Raw genomic sequence first — 21117 nt, 5'->3', positions numbered from 1 at the left:
ATAGAAATCTCCAGGAAAAGCACAGCTTGGACCTGAACACATTTGAACAGTGATGAAGACAGATTGTAATTTATAATATATTTAAATAAAACCACACCAAAAATATCTGTCCAGAACACTGCCCAGAAGAGAAGAAGCTGTTTAGAGTGGTTAATGAACAACCTCACTAAAACAATCACCAGGTTTGTAATTATACAGAGGGAAATGCATGTTTCTAACTTTGCTGACAGAGCTGCACTGGCAAGACTGAGAAGACAGACCAAAGGGGGCATTAAAATGTAAGAGGACAACAAACTTGAACGGGTGCAGCAGCAAAGTGGCCAAAAAGGTGGTCAGATCAGCAAGGGCTGACAAACCTGCAAGGAAAGATAAATAGGTACACTCTGACGCAGACTACAGGAAGATTTTCTTCAAAGACCATTACTGTATCACTTTAATTGACCTTAGAGTGAATATCCTCAGGGTGGGAAATGGTTTACCTATGTCAAAGCAAAACATGTCTTAAGGTAGTACAACCAGAAAATAGGATTGGTTCTCAAAGAACCATCCTAAAACTAACTGATCACCCAGGGACCACTGAAGGAAGCTGGACTTCTTGAGTGATCTCACTGCATAACACAAACTCACACACACAACAATGCCATTCATTCTAAAACCTTAAAACCTGAAGAGATGAAGTACTAAGTTACAAGCTGATTCTCTAAAAATATTGGAGCCGGCTATCTAACCTTCATCAAACCTTACCCTGGTTAATTAAAAAAAAAAAAAAGTCTACAGTATAACATTCTTTATTAGGAGAAAAAATAAGAAAAAAGGGGACAAAAGAAAAAAACCATCTATATATAAACATTCCTAAGAATCTTTACCAAATACTCGTTCTCAGAGAGGCTTAAAAAGTTGTTTTTCCTGTGGAAAGTTCATAAAATTGGTATAATTTGTTACGTTCCTTTAAGTCTTTGTTGTCTAAATAGGAGTTACAATTTAAAGCTAATATGAATAACTGAATCACAGGAAAAACATCCTCCAACCATGAAAAATAAATATTCAACATTCCCACCTTATCTTATATTCTTTGTAGTTCTGTTTCTCCACTGCATATTAAGTGGGCCCCATCAGAGGAAACTAATACTGTGTTAGCTCTTAAGAAAAAAAGAAAAGGGCAGGGCGGGGAGTGTGGAGTTGTCACTGAACTGGAAGGTGCCAGCTGCAGAACTAAAGTCATCTTTGATAGGATAATTCCATGGTTACATACTAAATTCTCTTCAGATCCTGGGGGGGAAGGTAAGTGACTAACTTTCCATAGATTACTGTGCAGTTCAAGTACCACTCGCTGACAGTTTGGGCACCCATACGTAACTGTTTGGAGAATCTGACATTAACAGTGCATGGAAATGCAGCAGGTAGCACAGCATGTGATGTCTTCCAGAATGTTTGGGTTCGTGCCAGCAATGGATTTTGTCCCTCAGCCTTTAAGTACAAGCTGCATTGTCTTTCCCAGGTATGGAATCCACAAACTTCTTGGAAAAGACTTGATGCTCGAAAGAATGAAGGACGGCTCTAAAGGACAGGGGAAAAAGGAAAAGCAGAAAGTCTGGTGGACAACAACATACAAGAGCAGCATGACAAAAAAACATTGCAGGATGGATATGTGCCAATACCTATTATGGGGAGAGAGCGCTCAAACCAAACAATGAAAAGAAAGACTGTCTTTAACATCTGTATAAATGCACAGTCCTTCCCTAAAGTAGTCTCGAATTCACATTTAAGTGGGAAGATTATTTGACATCACAATATTAACAACAGCTACTTTAACAACCGATGAAAAAGAATCACAGCAACTTCATTATTCACAATTGCAATGGGACACAGATCTTAGCATGGGAATGTCACGGTGATTGCTAGGCAGTGTCTGGAATAATAAAATTCACAGGCACCTGACCTGAGTTTAAAAGAATGAGATCTCAAACAGTACCAACACACTACAGCAACCCGGAAACGCTTCTAGAATTGTAAAGAAATTGTCAAGTCGTTCCTCAATCACCTCATGAACAGGGAGCTGAAATTCCTTCAAAAGAAAAATTACAGCTATGTGGAAAAGACAGTTACTATTGTTCATTGAACTAACCATTGAAGGACAATGAAGAAAGAAAATATATGTGAGAGAATGAAAAAATTGCAAAAGGAAGCAAAACACCCATTATTATCTGTTGATCTAAAAACCTAGAGTCCAGAATTAGGGAAAATTCTGACAAAAAGTTCAACTTTTTTAGTAAGATGTGATGAAAAAGGCAACATGAAAAAGGACCAACCCATACTCCAAATCATCAAATACCAAAGGAGTATCAATACGCACAGAATTTTTATTAAAAGGTGAGGAGAAGCATAATAAGCATCTTAAGGAAAGAAACAAGCATAGCCAGAGAACTGAGAAAGAAGTCTCGAAATGACTCATGATTTGCAAAACGTCTAGCATAAGATCGATTTGAATATTACAGCTAAGCAGATACGATATATACTCACAGCTTACCTCATCTGCCCAGTACATTGTGGGCTACAAGGTGCAATTTCCAAAAATTGTTTTTCCCCTGTCAGATATCCATTCATGTCTGATGTGAAAGTTGTGTACGTCTGAACTGATAAATTAAAAGGAGAGGAGTTTTTTTTGGTGTTTTAGTGATTTTGTTGTTGTTGTTATTTTGGGGGTTTTTTTTGCGGTTTTGGTTTGGTTTTTTTTAAGCACAGGAAGTTTGCATAATGATCCAGTCTTATCACCGGAACCAAATGTATCCTACCCAGACACCTGAAAAGAAATAGATGAAACTCACTGCAGTTGTGATGGTCACTAGATCTCTGAGTGTGAGCGGCTACTGCAGACTTCAGGAAGTGTCTGTCACAACTCATCTATTTTGATGTCCATTATGAAACCCTCCTGGGGTTAAATAATATACGGATACAAGACAGTTTCACCTCCACTGGAAGGGTTTTAAAAATGAAATTAGACATGTTTTTGAGGCAAAGTCTTTTGCAGTTATCTCCCCAGTTCTGCACGTATTGCTATAGAATCTGTGGCCAAAGGAACCTCCTCTAAACCATTTCCCATCACCTCCTCGATCTGTCAACTTCAATTGGGCTTTTCTTGTAGCACGACTTATCCTATACTGAGAGGATAACAAACAACTCAACTTATCCTTCTAGATTTATAACTGCAATCTAAAAATCTGTATTTATTCTTCTTGCTTAAAAGTCTGAACTGTTTCACCATACAGTATTCACAACTGCCCATTCCAGACTACCGCACTGTACTTATTTCCTTCATTTGTCTCTTCTCTCATAGTATCTGTGGTACAGAAACTTCAGAGTCACATTTTTCACTCTGAGCTACCCCCTCTAATAAAATACTCAAGCAAGGCAGAAAAATTCCAAAGGCAGAAACATCAGCACACTTACTGATGAATCAGACAAAAATTCTAAGTATTAACACATAGAAGCATTGGGGCTATCATTTATTTTTAACTGTTTGTTTTACTTCTAAATTACCTTGCAGTTGCAAGAAGTGAAATAAATTGAATTCTTTTGAATGGAATTATCCAACAATCTTTTTTTCCTCTGGGGGCATTTTTAGGAAGAAAAACGTATTCCAAATCAGATTAACCAAAAAGCTGGAAAAGTGTCTTGCTAGTTTGACATATAAAACAGTCAGAAAAAAACAAGAAGTCCATGAGACCATACAACCACTATGCAAAGTCCTTGCTAGAAAGAACTTTAAAAATAGAGCTAAATGCAAATACAGTAGACCAAAAAGAAAAATTCAAATGGCAACTTGAACTCTCAGAGCGTATCATCCTTGTTTCTCTGCAGTTTATGAGGACTTGCCAACAACCTGGAGCAAACGGCATATTAAGCCTCATCTAGGAGAAAGGGCCAGAACATACGAGTTATAGATTTCCAGCCAGATGCTTTCATTCCCTGGTTTAGATAACATGAATGCCTCCACCCTCACCATTTATCTGCCATTCCCCAAAGAGAAATGAGTCCTGACTGGGAGGGACAGCACTGCTACAGACTACAAAATTTGTGCCTGATATTTTAACTGAGGAAATAGTCTCAGGTTTTCATTTCATTTCTAATCGAAACTGGAGTCTTAATATTGGATTCTTATTACATCACTATTTTCTAATTTACTTTTGTATAACAACTATGGGAAAGATCATGCCATCCCTCTTAAGTGGAGAGAAAAATCAAAACCTTGTTTTCTCATAGGCTATCCATTGTTGCTCTTACCCAGAATGTTGTCAACTCTTAGGCTTGCATCACTCACTCTTCCCTTTTTTTTTTTTTGCCTCTCTCTTTTTTTTCCCTTCTTTTTTCTTTGTCCTTTTTTGTTTAAAAAGAGAAAGGGGCTTCATATTCAGAGCAACTTGTCCACAACTAACCAACTGACTCTGGCTTCTGTGAAGTTCCCAGGCGAGCTCTATCGTAAACGCTCTGATTTGACAAGTTCCAAAGACTGTTTTCCATTCATTCTAGGGAATTTTTTAAATGATCAGCCAATACATCAAAGAGGGGAGTACTCTAGAATTCATATTTCTCTGTAATCCATCCACTCAAGAGTAGATGTTGACAAATATACTACAAATTAAATCTGAGAGTAGAGGATGACAAATTTTCTGTTAAATGCATCTTCTCACAAACCAAACCTATATAAATGAGCAACAAAGCATCACAACCCATGGTACAAAGGAATAGGCAATTGCTGTCGGATCATATCTACATTTAGCACTCAGTAGCCAAAAATAGTAACTTTCCAATTCTCTGTTATTTTGTCTAGCAAATACTGGTGCAGTCCATGAAAGAAATTACGAGGATTTCCTTCATAATGGTCCCTATTATGGCTAGTTCTTTCAGTTAATTTATTTTTCATGGAATGCTAATAAATGAGTAGAGAGAAAATGCCATAAGCGTAAGATAAACAGTCAGTGTTTGAACATAACACCTGCAGAGAAATAGGCTTCCTATGCATTTCTCTCCCCACTACTCCCCCCGAAAGAAAAGAACTCCTAGATTAAAACAAACCTGTTCAGACATCTCTAACTCTTAACCAAAATATTTCCTAAGTACTCATGCACCACCAAGACAAGAACAGATGAATGAAAAACAATACCACAAATACTCACTAGAATTAAGGAAAGCTATCTTTCTTGAGCTGTGTTCTACTTTTCATCGTACTTCTGTTCCACTAGTCTATTAGCAAGTAAGTTGTGATTAACAACTAGACAAACATTTGAATTTATAGAAGCAGGTGAATACCAATAAAATGAGAAGTCTGCATTCCTAAACAGGGAGCAAACAACTCCAAATGATCCTTTCTTACCATAGTCAAGTAACACAAACTAAGTTTAAAATTCAGACCAAAAATTGTTCAGTGAATTATTTAAATAGACAAACCTAAGAAAAATACTGCCTGTGTATGAATGTTAAATGCATTGCATGCAAATGCCTATTTAGAATGCTTAAGTAGTTGCTTATGCAGTGGCAGTACAATTAGTGTCTGTATAACTATTAAAAGATCAACCAGCAATGAACTGCTAGAAGAAATCCATCCCTTACACACTCACTACATTACAAAGTCTTTCTGTAATGTACTGTCTGCTATAAAAATAAACCCATGGAACAGTCAGGGGTTTAAGAGGTTAAAAGCTGGAACAACAACAGATTTAAATAGACACAGAAAGGCAAAAGCATGGGAAAATACAGACTCACTAACAGACCGGATTCCATAGGTATGAACCACTCTACTCTGACTTTTCCACTGTTACATTTCCCATAAGCTTTCCTTCCAACTGCATCTTCTCAGACCTCCTTTTACGCTGCTTGCCCTCCTTGGGGCAAGGGAACCAAAGTGAACAGAGCGCACCAAGTTCTGAGGACTTTCATATTCCAACTGTCTTTGCAAAAAAAGTAGAACCTACTGACAATCTCTTTCAAAAGATCTGTCAAATCAAAACCTGACGATGAAATGCAAACTTCTTCACATAGTGTCAACAATCCCCAGCAAACCACATAACAAACAAAAAAGCAACAAATCAATACATACATTCTTCTATGACTTTGTCTCTCTTTCACTGTACAGATATAGTTCAGCCTATGGTATGACAGATAGACTTGTTATGTTTTATACATTTTGGACACACATCAATAAGAGACTTCCTTCTCAGTAATATTTCTGAAGTAAGAAAAAGATTTTTCTGTTCATGGAAAATAAAAAAATTCATTGTGCAACTATCTGGTTTGATGAACATTTCAAACACTAACGGCAAGGTTAAGGAAAAGAAACAATACTTCAAAACTTCAGCAGTTCGGCAAGTTGAAGCATCAGAAGCCTGAAAACAGATGGTGAGTTTATAAGGAACATCTCTTCATAAGCCATACATATGACATACAATGACACTGGTCAACAGATTTCTGTTATTGCTTATCCCAGTATTAACACCTATGGTCCAGGAACAAACAGGACTTCAGAAAGGTAGATTCAAAGAACTGATTTGCAGCCATGTCAATACAGAAGAAATGGACCCTCAAAATTACTTTGATGAAATTACTTGTACTGAAGTACCAATATCAAATTGAATGTTGTGTACTAGAAAACTGCATTAAAATCAGTAAATAAGGAATTATGGGGGGTTTTAGCCTCATTAAGAAGAAAGAACAAAGCTCTCTTAGGGAATGTCTATGTTTGGAAGAACTAGCTGGATTTGGGTTTGCTTATGGCCATTGACTGTTGGGCCATTTAAAGTATCTTGATGGATCAGATGTTTATTATACACAAAGATGGAATCCTCCTACTTTAGAAAAAGGGAGACTAACATATTCAGGACCAACTCACAACCTATTAATTTAATATATGCTGGAGTAAGTAACACAGAAGGAGCAATGGTAAATACTAAAATTAGTGAAGCAGAGGAAAAAGCATTAGCAGCAGTATGGAAAACAGAATGGAAGCAAAGGTGACTAATACTGAAGGAAAATGGGTTTGTATGTTGGATGCAGTCATTACAAGAAGGATGTAAGTGACATAAATGATAAAGGGACACATGCAAAGGGAGAGGTACAATGGGAAATCATGGGATAGTAGGTCATGCTGAACAAATCTGATTAACTTCTCTGAAAAAGTCGCAATAAGAACTGATGGGACAGACTAACAGACATAATGTATTTGGACTTAAAGATGGCTTAGAATACTTCACAAAAGAAAATGCTAGGGTAAAAGGTCAGTAAATACAGTGCAGATAAACATGGAAATTCTAAACTGAATTCAAAACAAGGTCAGTAAGAAGCAGCAGATAGGTAAAGAACAGATAGAACACTGACAGCTGTGCAAACAGATAAGTGTTTGACCCCCTCTTACTTAGACAAGGGACCAAAGATAAAGAAAGGACTTCTGAAGATATTAAAGCTGTGGCCATAAATATCGAATTGGAAGGAAGGTTTGGTAATGCAGGTGATATGGTCAGAGTCCCAGTGACCCTGCTTAAAACTCAAAATTATATTATTTGCTTGCTGTTAAATATACTCTTCCGTTATTGAACTTCTGGGCTAAAAATAGACAACACAATGAGACTTGCAAGAGACCTGCTACACTGAAAGAAGAGACAACTGGAAAATTTTGCTCTAACTTGAGAGAAAGCGGTAATTTCTATCTCTAGGCAAGTCCTGTAAACATCTGCTTCTGATTTCTTGACTTTCTAATTTTAAGCTTCACCAACTGGAATTTTCCCTTGAAATTACTTTAGAAGACATTTAATCGGGATGTTTGTGGGGAAGCCAATCTTTGATCACAAGGAAGGCTGTGTTTACCTGAAAATGCTATTGCATGAGGAGAAATTCAGTGAGTATTCTTACGTTTACAGTTATAATGAACTGCTTTTCATTCTAAGAAGCATAGCATCTTTCATTCCCTCTACTTCCCGAACAGCTTGTTTTACTAAACTGCTATCTATTGTGTTCCTTCTGGCTTGTCAGCACTCTGAGATGGGAACTGCCTCCTTAAACAAAACAAAAAACCAAGCAACAAAAAACTTATACAGCATTCCACACAGTGGAATCCTGACCATAGACTTCAAATTGAAGATGTAAATGAAGAACTTTTAAGAAGCTCTGCAGACTTAAAAATATGTTTCATACACCTTTGGATATGATGGCTTTGCCACACAATCAAAAACAAACACACGGTAAATTTTTGAGGGTCAGATCAGGCAGGCATTTAAGCATCTGTACACCATGAAACAAGGGTTTTTGAAGATGACAGAGAATAGTGAAGTTCGTAGAAGACGGTCAAGGAACCACACTACTAACTTGAAGTTGGTAAAATAATGCTTCCACTATTAGAACACAAAAGGATTTTCTTCATGATGTTTCAAATGTAGACCTTAACATTTGATTCATGTATTCCACTGAAACCTTCAATAGACTGTACTGAAATGACAAACAGTTGTGTAAGATAATTGTAGGCAAAATCTTCAAACGCCTAACTTGTTTCCCTAGTTATTCTTTCATAATGTTCAGAGATATTATCACAGCCACTTCCTCACGTTTTTCAGAGCTTGATAATCTTCATTTTCAGAGTGCTCTTGTGAAGAGCAGAAGTGCCAGACATTTGCTCCAAGTTAATTCAAACCGCATTGTGCATTATTCTACTTGTGGATATGGTTATTTCTAAAATTAAAAAAGCTGCCTTCTTTCCAACAGAGACGTACAATACCATTTACTTAAAAAGCCTGCCTATCTTCTAAAGCTATTTCTCAGCATTGTTCTGTTAACAGTATTATATCGTGCAAAGTACTCTACAGAAGTAAACAGCTAAAGGCAGAAAATAAAACAAAGGAATTTCCTCATTTTACATCAAAATTCTTCCCTATTCTATCGCTCTTCTCCCTTCATCTTGACTACAATCACTTACAAATAATTTTTATTTTACCTATTCAAAAAGACAACCTAAGGAAGTGTGGGTTAGATGAGAGGGCAGTGAGGTGGATTCAGAGCTGGCTGAACAGCAGAGCTCAGAGGGTTGTGATCAACGGGGCAGGGTCTGGCTGGAGGCCCGTACATAGCAGCGTTCCCCAGGGGTCTGTGCTGGGTCCAGTCCTGTCCAACACATTCATCAATGCCCTGGGCGAAGGGACAGAGCGTCCCCTCAGCGAGTTCGCTGACGATCCCGAGCTGGGAGGAGCGGCTGATGTGCCGGAGGGCTGTGCTGGCACCCAGCGAGGGCTGGGCAGGCTGGAGAGCTGGGCCCAGGGGAGCCTCAGGGAATTCAACAGGAGCCAGTGCAGGGTCCTGCCCCTGGGGAGGAACAGCCCCCCGCACCAGCACAGGCTGGGGGGGACCTGCTGGAGAGCGGCTCTGCTGAGAGGCCCTGGGGGTGCTGGGGGGCAGCGAGGTGACCCTGAGCCAGCACCGGGCCCTTGGGGCCAAGGGGGCCAGCGGTGCCCTGGGGGGCATGGAAAGGAGCGTGGCCAGCAGGTCGAGGGAGGTTCTCCTCCCCCTCTGCTCTGCCCTGGTGAGGCCACATCTGGGGGGCTGCGTCCAGTTCTGGGCCCCCCAGTCCAAGAAGGGGAGGGAACTGCTGGAGAGAGGCCAGCGGAGAGCTGCCGAGATGGTCAGGGGCTGGAGCATCTCCCTTGGGAGGAAAGGCTGAGAGACCTGGGTCTGTCCAGCCTGGAGAAGAGAAGGCTGAGGGGGGATCTCATCAATGCTTATCAATATCTGAAGGGTGAGTGTCAGGGGGATGGGGCCGGGCTCTTTTCAGCGGTGCCCAACGCCAGGCCAAGGGGCCACGGGCACAAGCTGGGACACGGGAAGCTCCACCTGAACATGAGGACAAACCCCTTCCCTGTGCGGGTGCCAGAGCAGGGGCACAGGCTGCCCAGAGAGGCTGTGGGGTCCCTTCCCTGGAGACATTCACCCCCCGCCTGGACGCGGCCCTGTGCCCCTGCTCTGGGGGTGCCTGCTCCAGCAGGGGTGGGACGGGGTGAGCTCCAGAGGGCCCTGCCAACCCCCGCCATCCTGGGATTCTGTAATATGGCAAGGATTTCTACTGCTATATATTCCTCAGCCTCATCCACAGAAACAACAGAAGATTTTTGCATCTAAAGCTACTTCTACCTCCAATGTCTCACAATTAGTAATACATAATTATATTTTGGTTGTAAACACTTTGAATATCAGCATGCCTACTAAAAATGAAACAGCAAGAAAAAATTAAAACCAGCAACAACCATTGCCTTGGGCCTCATCACTCCTAAATATTGTGGAGAGTTTGAAGGTCCTTGAGACAGTTGTTTTGATAATGTAAACTGAAGGCTCAGCTGTTATGAATCCTCCTCTCTAAACAAAATCTGCTCTGAAATTGGTATGTTGTAGAAAACGAACTTTACATACGCAACAAATCTGACATCAGATATGCAAGTGGAGATCAAAGGGGACTCCTGTGCAACACCACATACTGCACTGAACCGTGAGGAAATACTTCCCTAAGTGTCCTGGCATCTGTGAACACACACTGATCTGTCTGCCCTTTCAAAGCTTGTGATCCTGATTCCCAGATCTGACTGGCTAACTGTCCTATCCTAACCACCTCGTACGTACATCAATAACCATATTCCTTGCATCAAATCTTATGCCATCTTTCTGTGTAAAATGATTGGCATGACTGGTGTTCATTGCTGCTAACTCACACTTAAGCAATCAAGAGGGACAGTTCTCCACCTCTTCACTACAAGAAATGGGGGGCATCAAGTGAAACTAGCAGGTCAGATGTTCAAAAGTGTACGGAAAAAACGGGACATAAGTCTTCAGCCAGCACTTAGCTAAGCTCTGGAACTTGCCAGAGAATGCCATGGATACGTAAAGATGTTATCAGCTCAAGGTGTTACGGTAGAACTTATCAGAAGAGAAACCCATCAAGGCCTTCTAGATAGAACAATTGCAGGAATTAATTAAAGTATTGAAGACTTAAACAGAATACAGGGGGAGTACTGCTATGTGCTTCTGTACATCATTGGGCAATATGCTTGTTATACTCTTACATTCTTTCCTCAGGCATCTGCTTTTGGCCTGTGCCAGAAAAGAAAACAGGCCAACTGGACTTTTAGCTAAATGCCATACAGGTCTGGACATTACAGTTCTCATTTGTGAAACCTGAAGCCACTGCAAATACATGAAGTGATGGGTTCCCTTGGGTGACCCTTGGTAGAAAGGAAAGAGAAACAGTGCAGCACTCCACAGAATGGTCATACACAGGGAGCTTTTAGCAAAACGTGAACTCTGGAGAGGAGACTTCCAGCAATGCTCACGATCCTGGCGTGAGACATTTAGGCTTAACATAACATGCGCTGATGCCCTGACAGCATTTATCAGCACACCAGTCCCAGGGACAGTGCCGCTCCTCTGCTGCACACTGTGCTGTGCCCTAGAGGTACTACAGAGATCCTAACTGGGCTAATGCAGATTCTCTCTCTGCTCCCTCCTCAGTACAATCACCTCCACAGTAATCAGAAAAAGCTTTGTATGAGGTTTCATGAAGACATTACAAGAACTTCTGAGTAAAATGGTTTTAATTTCTACAGAATAAAAATAACTTGGACATGCAAAAATTATAGAGTTTGCTGAAAGTGACAGCGTAACTTACTATCCCAGTTAGGATTAGAACTTGGCTCCCAAACACCTTTATCAGGCTTCTTTGCAGAAACAAAGATATGGGAAAAAATGAGGAATATTCACAGATTAAGTTGTTTGCAATTCAATTTTTGCAAAAACCACTACAAACATATTGATGTGTAAATGGCCATTTCTTTTGGATGATCCTTTTTCCCTTCTCCAAAGACTGTTTTTCATCAGAACAGGAATAGGATGCATCTTTTTCCAGCAGAAGAGAGAGTCAACCATTTCCACTTCCTTGTCTCTTTTTTAAAGATGTTAGACACTAAACTGCATCCATGCCTGAAATCCACAACTGCACTGAAAAGGTGCAAAAAGTTTCCTTCTAATTAGGTGTCCAATACAGAATGAGATAAAATGCACTGCTATGTACTACTATTCCTTCACCATTTACATATGTTTTATTTCTCCTGAATCAGAACAAAAATCTGAATTATTCTTTTGAAAAGATTTTCAAGCCAAAGGAAGAAGGAAACAATATAAAATTTAAAACATACTTCAAACTAAGTCTTTCCTCCAGAAAGGAGAACTCCAAATGTACCAGAGGCAGGCAATAGCTTGACAGTCTGCATGCAGACAGCAAGCAATGCCCAGGTTACCAGCCACCTGACTGTTACACATTACATGTAAGCGATAGTCATAATAGCGTAACAAAGAGCCTGCAAAAATCTGGCCCTAGAACTAATTCTTTATAATACTACTGTAAACTCCTACATTCACAACCTAATACAATTTCTGAAGATCAGGGAAAATGAAGGCTAAGAAAATGCCATACAATGCTATAAAGAAGTTACTGTGCACTCAGATCTGGTCTGAGCAGTTGCCACTACCATCTTCTGAAAGTACAGTAGGGCAGAGGAAGCTGAAAGTATGAGACTGACTCCAAGGTTCTGCCAGCTGTGGTACTAAGGCAGTAACTGACAACTAATCTTTCTTTAGAGGCTGAAATAAGCCAACAACAGGTAATTTCTTAACACTGGTGGCTCTCCAAGTCAAACAAAACACTTGAACAGTCCCCAGTGAGAAAAAGGCAAAAGGAGAAATAAGATGCCGTTTACTATAACCAATCAAATTCCTCTCATGTAAGACTCAGAGGAAGAAAATTACCTGCGAGTTAAACTCTAGCACTAATACAAGGACCCAGCCCTCTTGGATGCAACACTTAGGACATTCTTTTTGTGTCCTCACACACATAAGCTGCAGGAATTTAATTATGCTGCTTCCATCACCTAAGAGCATTCAAGTATGCCAAGCTGTTGCTTCCAGCGTTATAGAGACTAGGCAACATCCTCAGATGATCGCTGTGTTTCACGACCCCTTGTCAGACTAAATCAAAAAGCAGCTTTAAACCAGATGGTCGTGTAGAAATCACCCAGCCTGCCACCTTGTGTGCACTCGGAACATCTCCACTGTTGATAGTGTGAAACTAGGTGAGCAACAGAAAGAACCATACACAGCAGAGTCGCATATAAATAAAGGCAGTCTTACCAAGCCTTCTTTCTATAACCCTAAGCCCTGCTCTCTCTGCAAATTTTTAGTTCTAGCCTCAGCCTCTCTAGACTGTCAAACATCTACTGTTCAAAGTGAAACCCACCCTCCAAATATGTCCAATGTCTGCAAAAAACAATATCTACATTTTGCAGTTAGATTACAGCAATTTCATTCATTCTAAGACTGGGCAATCAGCATCTTAGTGTCTGATGCTCAGAGCTGCTGTGATCCTCGACAACTTGTCCTCCATCACATTTAGTTGAAGGCAGAGGTCCAAAGAAAAGATATGGCAGCCATACGACATTCTTGTCTTACAGTCTTCTAAAAGTATGGATCACACATGATTTACTTAGGTAAGGCCCTAATTACTTACTGGCAAGATCTTCCAGATAGCAGAAACAGATTGATGAATAGGCTCACCTTCAGGCTAGCCTGATGAGCAAAACTGAAACTCTTACATTGGATCAGCCTCTTGCCTAGGTGTAAGTGCTCCGTAAACTTCACAGATCTTTCCACAGCCAGACAAATACTTTCTGGCTTTCAGGAGCAAAGATCTATAGAAACTTGCAAATATTTTTAAGTCCACAGACAAGAATGAAAGACTTTAAAGAATTCAACCATTTGACCTGGGGAATAGAGAGGTCACCACAGGTAGGAATGAGAAGAGATGTACAAGTAGCATAATAAATTCAGCTCTGCTTGTCGGCAATATTAGATCTGACAGAGCCCACACAGAAACTTGCGCTATAGCTAAAAGGCAAAGTCAAATCAAGATGTCAGCATAGCAGCTACAAGCACATGTACACAGTGACCCATATTACCACTATTAACTCTCCCTTTTTGCTTTAGAATTTAACCAATGAGCTAACTGCCAGCTTCTCATCGAAATGAAGGATGTTAAATATTTTTAGCCAAGCAAAAAGGGCCTGTGCCACAGCTATACATCCAACCATACTCACAGGAACGGAAAAAAGGGAAGCACTGTTTGTACCTGCAGAAATTAGTTCCATCTCCCTGTAGTATATCCAATGAGATGTACAGAGCACGTTCTGTTTGAGGCTCCCTGTTACATTATCACAGTTAGCAACTACAAGTACATACAATAACATGGCACATAATAAGGCTGTATGCTTGCCTTTAAGTCACGTGAACTAAAAATTGAATGATACTTAGATTAATATGGAACTCCACAAGGATGACATGTCAATTTGTAAAGCCTCGAATATTTTCTACAGTAAGGCCTTAGCCGGAATACCAAAAGTTAGGCTTTGGGCACCATATTTAACAGACACATGTATAAACTGAATACACACAACAGGAAAGGAACAAGAGCAAGCAGATATGTAGCATACAAAATCTGCAAGGAAAAACTGAAAGAACTGGAACATGAAATCTTGAGAAGACAGGGGGGAAAAAACCCATGACGGCAAGTATTCAAATATGTAAAAGGCTTGTACATAAAGGGGAAATAAGCTCTTCCCCTATGAACATAGGAGGGATATGAACAAGGCAAAAGGTAAATGGCTCAAATCATAGCAACGTTCAATACTATGGAAAACTTTCTAAGGATATGAATAGGGAAGCATGGGATGCAACTGCCTATGGAAGTTGTGATATCTTTGTCCTTTTAATTCTCAGTGCTTTGAGCACCCAGAATTACAGGTAGCCAGAACCAATAAGAATTCCAGTCCATTACGAGTAAATAAAAATTTGCATCATTCACTAGAAAAAAAACACTTGAATGGCATTTGTAACTCAAGGTAAATGATCTTAATGTATAACCTCAATGAAAATTCAGTATTATATTAATTTATTTAGTAGTTTGGGGTTTTTTTAATTGCAAATATCCAAACTAAGATGATAGGAACTAACTTATGTGGAGAAGACAGTAAAAGGGCTCTGTACTGCTGTCATCCTAAAATGAGGGGCACAGAGTCCTCCTGATCACGTTAGTGTAGGGCCAGCTTCAGCAGGACCTTAAACTAAACAGCTTCTCATTTGCAAAATGGAGATATAGCGAGAGCTGCTGTTAAAAAATGCTACCTAAATGTTAGGGAGGATTATTAGAGAGAAAAAAAATGTGATCATTGTTTGAATCTGCGCTGCTTTTTGTAGCACTGAATTGTTCTCTAGGTCTGATCGGTGAGATAGTAGTTCTCACTTACGAAGACAAAAAACCCATAATTGTCAGCAATAGCAAGCTTTACATATTTGCCCCTCCAAAATGAAGACAGTGGAAACAAATGGCTGTGCTGGGAGTAAGCATGGCCTTCACTTAAACAGGCCTATAAATCAAGAGCCTGGCACTGGATACGAATGATTTCTGGCAGGGCTAGCACTGCTACAGGCAAAATCCACAAGGACTCACAGTGTATCTATAAGGAAACAGCACCCAACCGACTGTTAACCCTGTGTTCTCTTCCCAAGAAAGTTTCCACTTGCAAGGTAGAGCAGAAGCCTCCTGAAGAGTTGTCCCTTTCTACACGAAGGTACTCCCTGCTCAGCATCTGAATGGTCCATTGAAGTGCCTGACTCTCATTCAGCATCAAGAATTAACTACCTAACCTGGATGACCTGGAGCATCTTCCTGGGTCCCAGTGCCTACTTTCTAGATAGCGTAATGCATATAATAGGCAAGCCCAAGTAATTTATTTTTGTCTAGTCCTCTCTTTCTTCTAAACGGCATTCTTACTCATTTCAGTAAACTAAAATGTTATTGTGAGTGTTCCTGCTGTGTAATTCTTAAAAAAATCACCACAAGAAGCTCGTACCAGAATGGTCTCTTTCCTAAGATAATTGGAGACGAATGTTGGAAAGGACAAATACATATAACAAAATTATCTAGTTTAAATACAAAAAAAGAGGTTTGAGACGCCTCTCAACATAATCAAGGGAGTCCTTCCTATTAGGGTTATAGAAGCACTCATTCTCGCCTGTGGTGTGAATCAAGAAAAGGCTGGTTGCCTCCCTGATGCAGCTGTCCATTTCAGGCAGTGCATTAATTTGTACCTTCACACTTGATCCAAGCTACTCTTTACTGACCTTTTTCATCCTGTCACTTCTCCCCCTCTTCCCACTTCTTTTCTAGGACACTCATGACAGTCATTCCCTACTGTCATAAACTCTGTCTCCTAGTACGCCCGTTAATCTTGCCATCAATACAGACTATGGAGTAACTTTTCTTTGGAGGGTTTTCCCACTGTAACCCAAATTTGAGCCTTGCTTCTCAAACCCAGGCAACTGTTAGATCCCAGATTTCACAGGTGCAAGGGCTTAAAAGCAAAACCCTGCATGTTAATTTGACACACTTTGCTGTACAATCATATACAGGTTGTGTGTGACAATGGGGTGTACAGAATAAATCTTTATTTTCCACATAATTAATTCAGTCTGCAAATAATAATAAAAATTTCTCATATCTCCATGTGCACAAAAAAAAAGTTATTTCATTTCACAAACATCTTTCAATCTTCTCCTCTCCTCTAATGATTCTGCATTACTAAAAGGCCTGAATTTGTAATACTGTACTCTTTCATCACCAGAGCCTTAGTCTTGCCCTTGGTTACTCCCCTGTTGCCTGCAAAGATGGCCAAGTAATGCCTCCAGAGCAAAAACAGCTTCTGCTCTACTGGGCTCTGACAGCTGTGTACATCGTCTGGCTCCATCCTCCCTGAAAGCTGTTACTGTCACTTCTGCAATAAGTCTCCACCAGCCAAAGGACCAAATATGCCAATTACAATCCCGAGCTGCGGTGAACTAGCCTTGCAGCAACGTAAGAAAAAGAATGGACATGTTTTAGAAAAGCAAACACATTAGCCTTTCACTCTAGAACTCATGAATAACTTTAACATGAAATGGACTTTCGAGTGGCCTCAGTTGCTTAAGTAACAACTGGAAAATTCTTTGGTAGTGCCTTTTCTTCTTGTGATTTTGGTAGAAAACAGATTTATAGAGTTTCAAAGATTTCCCTTCTATCCTGCCTCATGTTTCTCCTCTACTGTAAATCCTTGAACACATAGTCAGGGTTTACCAGATATCAGCACTGATAACACACTGCCAACATTAGCACAGCATTACTAATTCTTGCAGTGCTAAAAGATGTTTTTTAACTGATGACATAGTAACTTATTTTTAATAACAATAATAAACAGCAGTGCCAAGGATCTGCATATTTATTTTGAGAGTTGTTACTGTTCTAGATCAACATGTTTCAATTGGGCCTGTAATCACTTTCAAGGGTAACATAGTGCTGTTCATGCTGCACCCTAACCATACGGGATGAACAACCAAAAAGTATCTGATGTTTCACTGCAGTAAAGGACAATCTGATTAAAAAACTCAGCACTGACAGATTATAAAGGTAACACAGTTAAAACTACTAGAGTTGTGCTCAAGTGCAATATTATGCTCTGCTATCTCCAGTGCCTATGCTAATGTATTTTGGAAGCATCCTAGATAATGCCAAGCTTTACCTAGGAAGGCGGGCAACCGGCCAACTTTACAGCTCTGGGGACCAGATCACAGCCTGGGACCACCCCTTGCATGACATTGACAGCTCCTTGCCATCCCAGCAAACAGAGGAAGAGAAGCACTTTTCAGGTGGATGTAACAACAACAGCTGGTTCTCTAGGCTGATGGATGCTTACAGTCACAGTGGGAGTCATTCTGCTCTTAGGGCATCGTGCACTGCTCAAACAACTGTTTGCCTGCTTCTTCTAACCAAAATGCAGTGAACCAGAAAGAAACACGCACCTAAATGTTTCTGTTTCTGCACCTATGCACCTACACGTTCCCGTTTCTACTCCACTGTACCCTCTTGGGAACTGTATTTCGTTAAAGCACCACGTCCTAAAGACTGGCTCCCTCTAGTGCAAATTGCCAATAATCTAATAGTGTAATTTGAAACACCATGCTTCAGTTGGTTTTCTTAAATTAGGCATTCCCAGACACCAGACCTCTTGTCTGATATTTCAGTAGTTAATAATCTTGCACTGAATAAAACATCTGTGATCTGCTTTAGTGGTTATGTAACAAATACAAATTATGTTCAATTAAACAATTTCTACCTCTCAGTAGGGATTTGCTTTCTAGAGTTCACTTCCACCTAGAAAGTGCATGTTATTTGAATAGGAACACACCTACACATAACCACAACAGATGCCTATAGACAATGGGGTATAAAAATTTCGCTTTTAAATGACAGAATTTGTGTTCTCAGTATTTTTTTGATCCTGTTCCAGCACTGGTAGCTCTGCATACTGGAAAATGCATATGGAAAATGGCAGTTTCGGATAAGCATCTATGTCAGTACAGTAGTCAATAACTGAAGACTAAGTAGTCTGCTAGAGATTTGAGCATAGCTACTGGATTTTACATGCAACAAATTCAACAAAGACTTCAACAAGAACCACCTCTGTCCTTGCAGAGAGATAGACAGGCTTCATCCAGATAGCTTCTCTAGAACACTCAAGCAGAGTTCAGAACAGGAAACTGATTTTCTTAAGGCATTGACAAGGCCAAATATCCACCTCTTCCTCTCATAGAAGGCCTGACTCTCTACTCCCTTCCCCTGCTTACATTAATTGTTACTCTTATTAGGGTTTGGTTTTGTTTTACACTCCTACCCTCCACATTAACTAAGTCTCCCAGGACAAAAAGCCTCAAGAATGAGAGTTTCTAGGCAGTCTATGCCTTCATGCTCTGTCTCTACAGGGAGCTTACCCTATAAGACATAATAAAGTGCATATTGCTTCTTTCAGAATAACTTTAATGCCATTAACATCAACTCTTAGACACCTCTGTAACATGTTTCAGTGCTTGAACTCTGTCTATTCATGCTTCATACAACAGTTTATACATAACAAAGGTAACAAAGAATAAAAATTAAATCTGGTTCTTGTAACCCAAAGTCACACAGAAACCCAGTTTATTTAAAACCAACTAAATAAATAAACCTCACAACATACCAGATAGGCAGCAGTCAGCGAATGTAATTTGAGATTTACAGGATAGTCTGAAGTGTATTTCCTAGTTTCTATGATGCAGAAAGAGTTTCTCCTGCATGCTTTGGAATGTTATATATGAAAGTTTGCTTTAGGTATTCATACTGATGACCCTTCCCTCCCCCTCCTTTCTTCTAACTACTGAGATGCCATAACATGGGAAAGCTGTGTAAAGCCAGGGCTGTGCCAACTATGGCATACCTTAAGTGATAATCGGGAGAGTTGAAGGAGGAGGGTAGTAAATCGTCTTGTTACAACAGTCTAGTACTCAGCTGTAGGTCATGAGGACAAGTGTCAGGAAGAGAACAGAAGGAGACCTTTCCATTTTGAGTTAGAAATGAAGCAAGCACTTCAACAGGGGCGCGATCCTTAAATCCTCTTCAATACCAGAAGCAGGGGTGGTCTAACTGCACATATTTTCTGAGACAAAACAAGTCTTACCATAAGTCAAATAGCCTTGCAAGTTAGACAAGACACTGGTGCAGCTAAGTAGGATCCTTACTGTTAAGCATAATCTCCAAGATCCATCATGTTGCTTTATTTTTTGAGACCTCAGTTCCATTATCCAGATGCTAACTGTTAAGCAGTTTTCATTACTACAATCCTCAACAGGGCGCTAGCCATATTTTTTTTTTTAACTCAAAAAGTAACCACCTACTTTTCAGTTATACAGTGTGAGCTAACATGGTAGTTGTTAAAATAGAATTTTGATGTTGAATAACTATTTTCTGGTGCTAACATTAGCAAAAGGCCCTCTGGCAGTACAGGAGGAAAGCATGGAGAGTTCCTAAATTTCATCTACTCAAGCAATTTGGTGAGTTTGTAACAGATAAGTCAAACTGTTCTGTTCTTATAGAGTCACAGACATAGAGTTGCAACCAAGGATGCAATTAGATTGTATGCTGCTGGGGTAGAGATTCTTTATTGTGCATGAGGAACATAGCGATATGTAGTCAGACCATGAAACTTCAGGCACCTAACTTTGGGCCTCTGATTCCCTTAAAAGTCACAAGAGCTCCAGAAGACTCTGTAGTAGCATTGATCAGTCTGAAGATCTTATTTACTAGACCTCCTAGCCCATTTTTGTGTAGATCACAAATCTGTTCATAACTGATAACTGGCTTGGCCCTCATTTGTGGTGAAAATGCCAACTTTGAAAGGGACTGGGACAGAAGTCCTTGCTGCATTCAGCGTGTGCCAAGCCATGAATAAATCTAGCTATGACAACAGAAAGTTGGTGACATTACTGTGAGTTAAAGAGGACTTATGCAAACACACATATGCACTACAGCAGATGCCACTTTCATTCTGACTTTTCAGGCCAACAAAAATGTTTAAGGAAACCAAAGCAGCACCTTACAAAACAGGACGGAGGCATTTGTGGAATACCTGATTCCAGGTTGCCTAGGTCAGAAGTGATTCCACTTTACTATTTGCATTTACATGGAGCACAAAAATGCCAGCATTGCTCAAAGTTTAATTTTAAAAAAGATTTGAGCTACACGGAGTCATATCGATAACTGGATCTCTGAATATAACACCATGCACACACAATTTTGCCTGCCTTGTTCATTTTTCACAAGCAGCAGTTAGTCCTTCACGCAGCTGTATGATGAGAAATAACATGCTAGCCTGAAGGTCTCTGTTAAGTTGCTCTCAGTATCAGAAGGTCAAGTTTCTACTTTATTAGCCAGTTCAAATTCATTTTAAAGAAGAAAAAAAATAAAAATTATAACAAAAAAAAAGCCACAAACCACCAAACCAAAACCGTCCCTCGATATCTACCAGTACATACTGGAAGCTGATGTAAGTTGCTCGGAACCTCAGCGATGTTGCTACTGCTTTAGCTCGAGTGAACTGACACATACGCATCCTTAAACTATGTGTTTGTTAAATAGCACCACCTCCA

At 40.0% G+C, this 21117-nt stretch overlaps 1 long non-coding RNA gene across 1 annotated transcript in view; it reads right to left on the bottom strand.

Annotated features, from left to right (window-relative positions):
* LOC135316756 (uncharacterized) overlaps nt 1-21117 on the bottom strand; it is a 319880-nt gene that overhangs the window by 240066 nt on the left and 58697 nt on the right. The window contains exon 3 of the long non-coding RNA XR_010376008.1: nt 1058-1269. This is a non-coding gene — a long non-coding RNA (uncharacterized LOC135316756). The remainder of the gene's footprint in view (nt 1-1057; nt 1270-21117) is intronic.

Source organism: Phalacrocorax carbo, chromosome 22, assembly GCF_963921805.1.
Source record: "Phalacrocorax carbo chromosome 22, bPhaCar2.1, whole genome shotgun sequence".
Taxonomy (NCBI): domain Eukaryota; kingdom Metazoa; phylum Chordata; class Aves; order Suliformes; family Phalacrocoracidae; genus Phalacrocorax; species Phalacrocorax carbo.
This window is presented reverse-complemented; position numbering and strand designations above follow the sequence as displayed.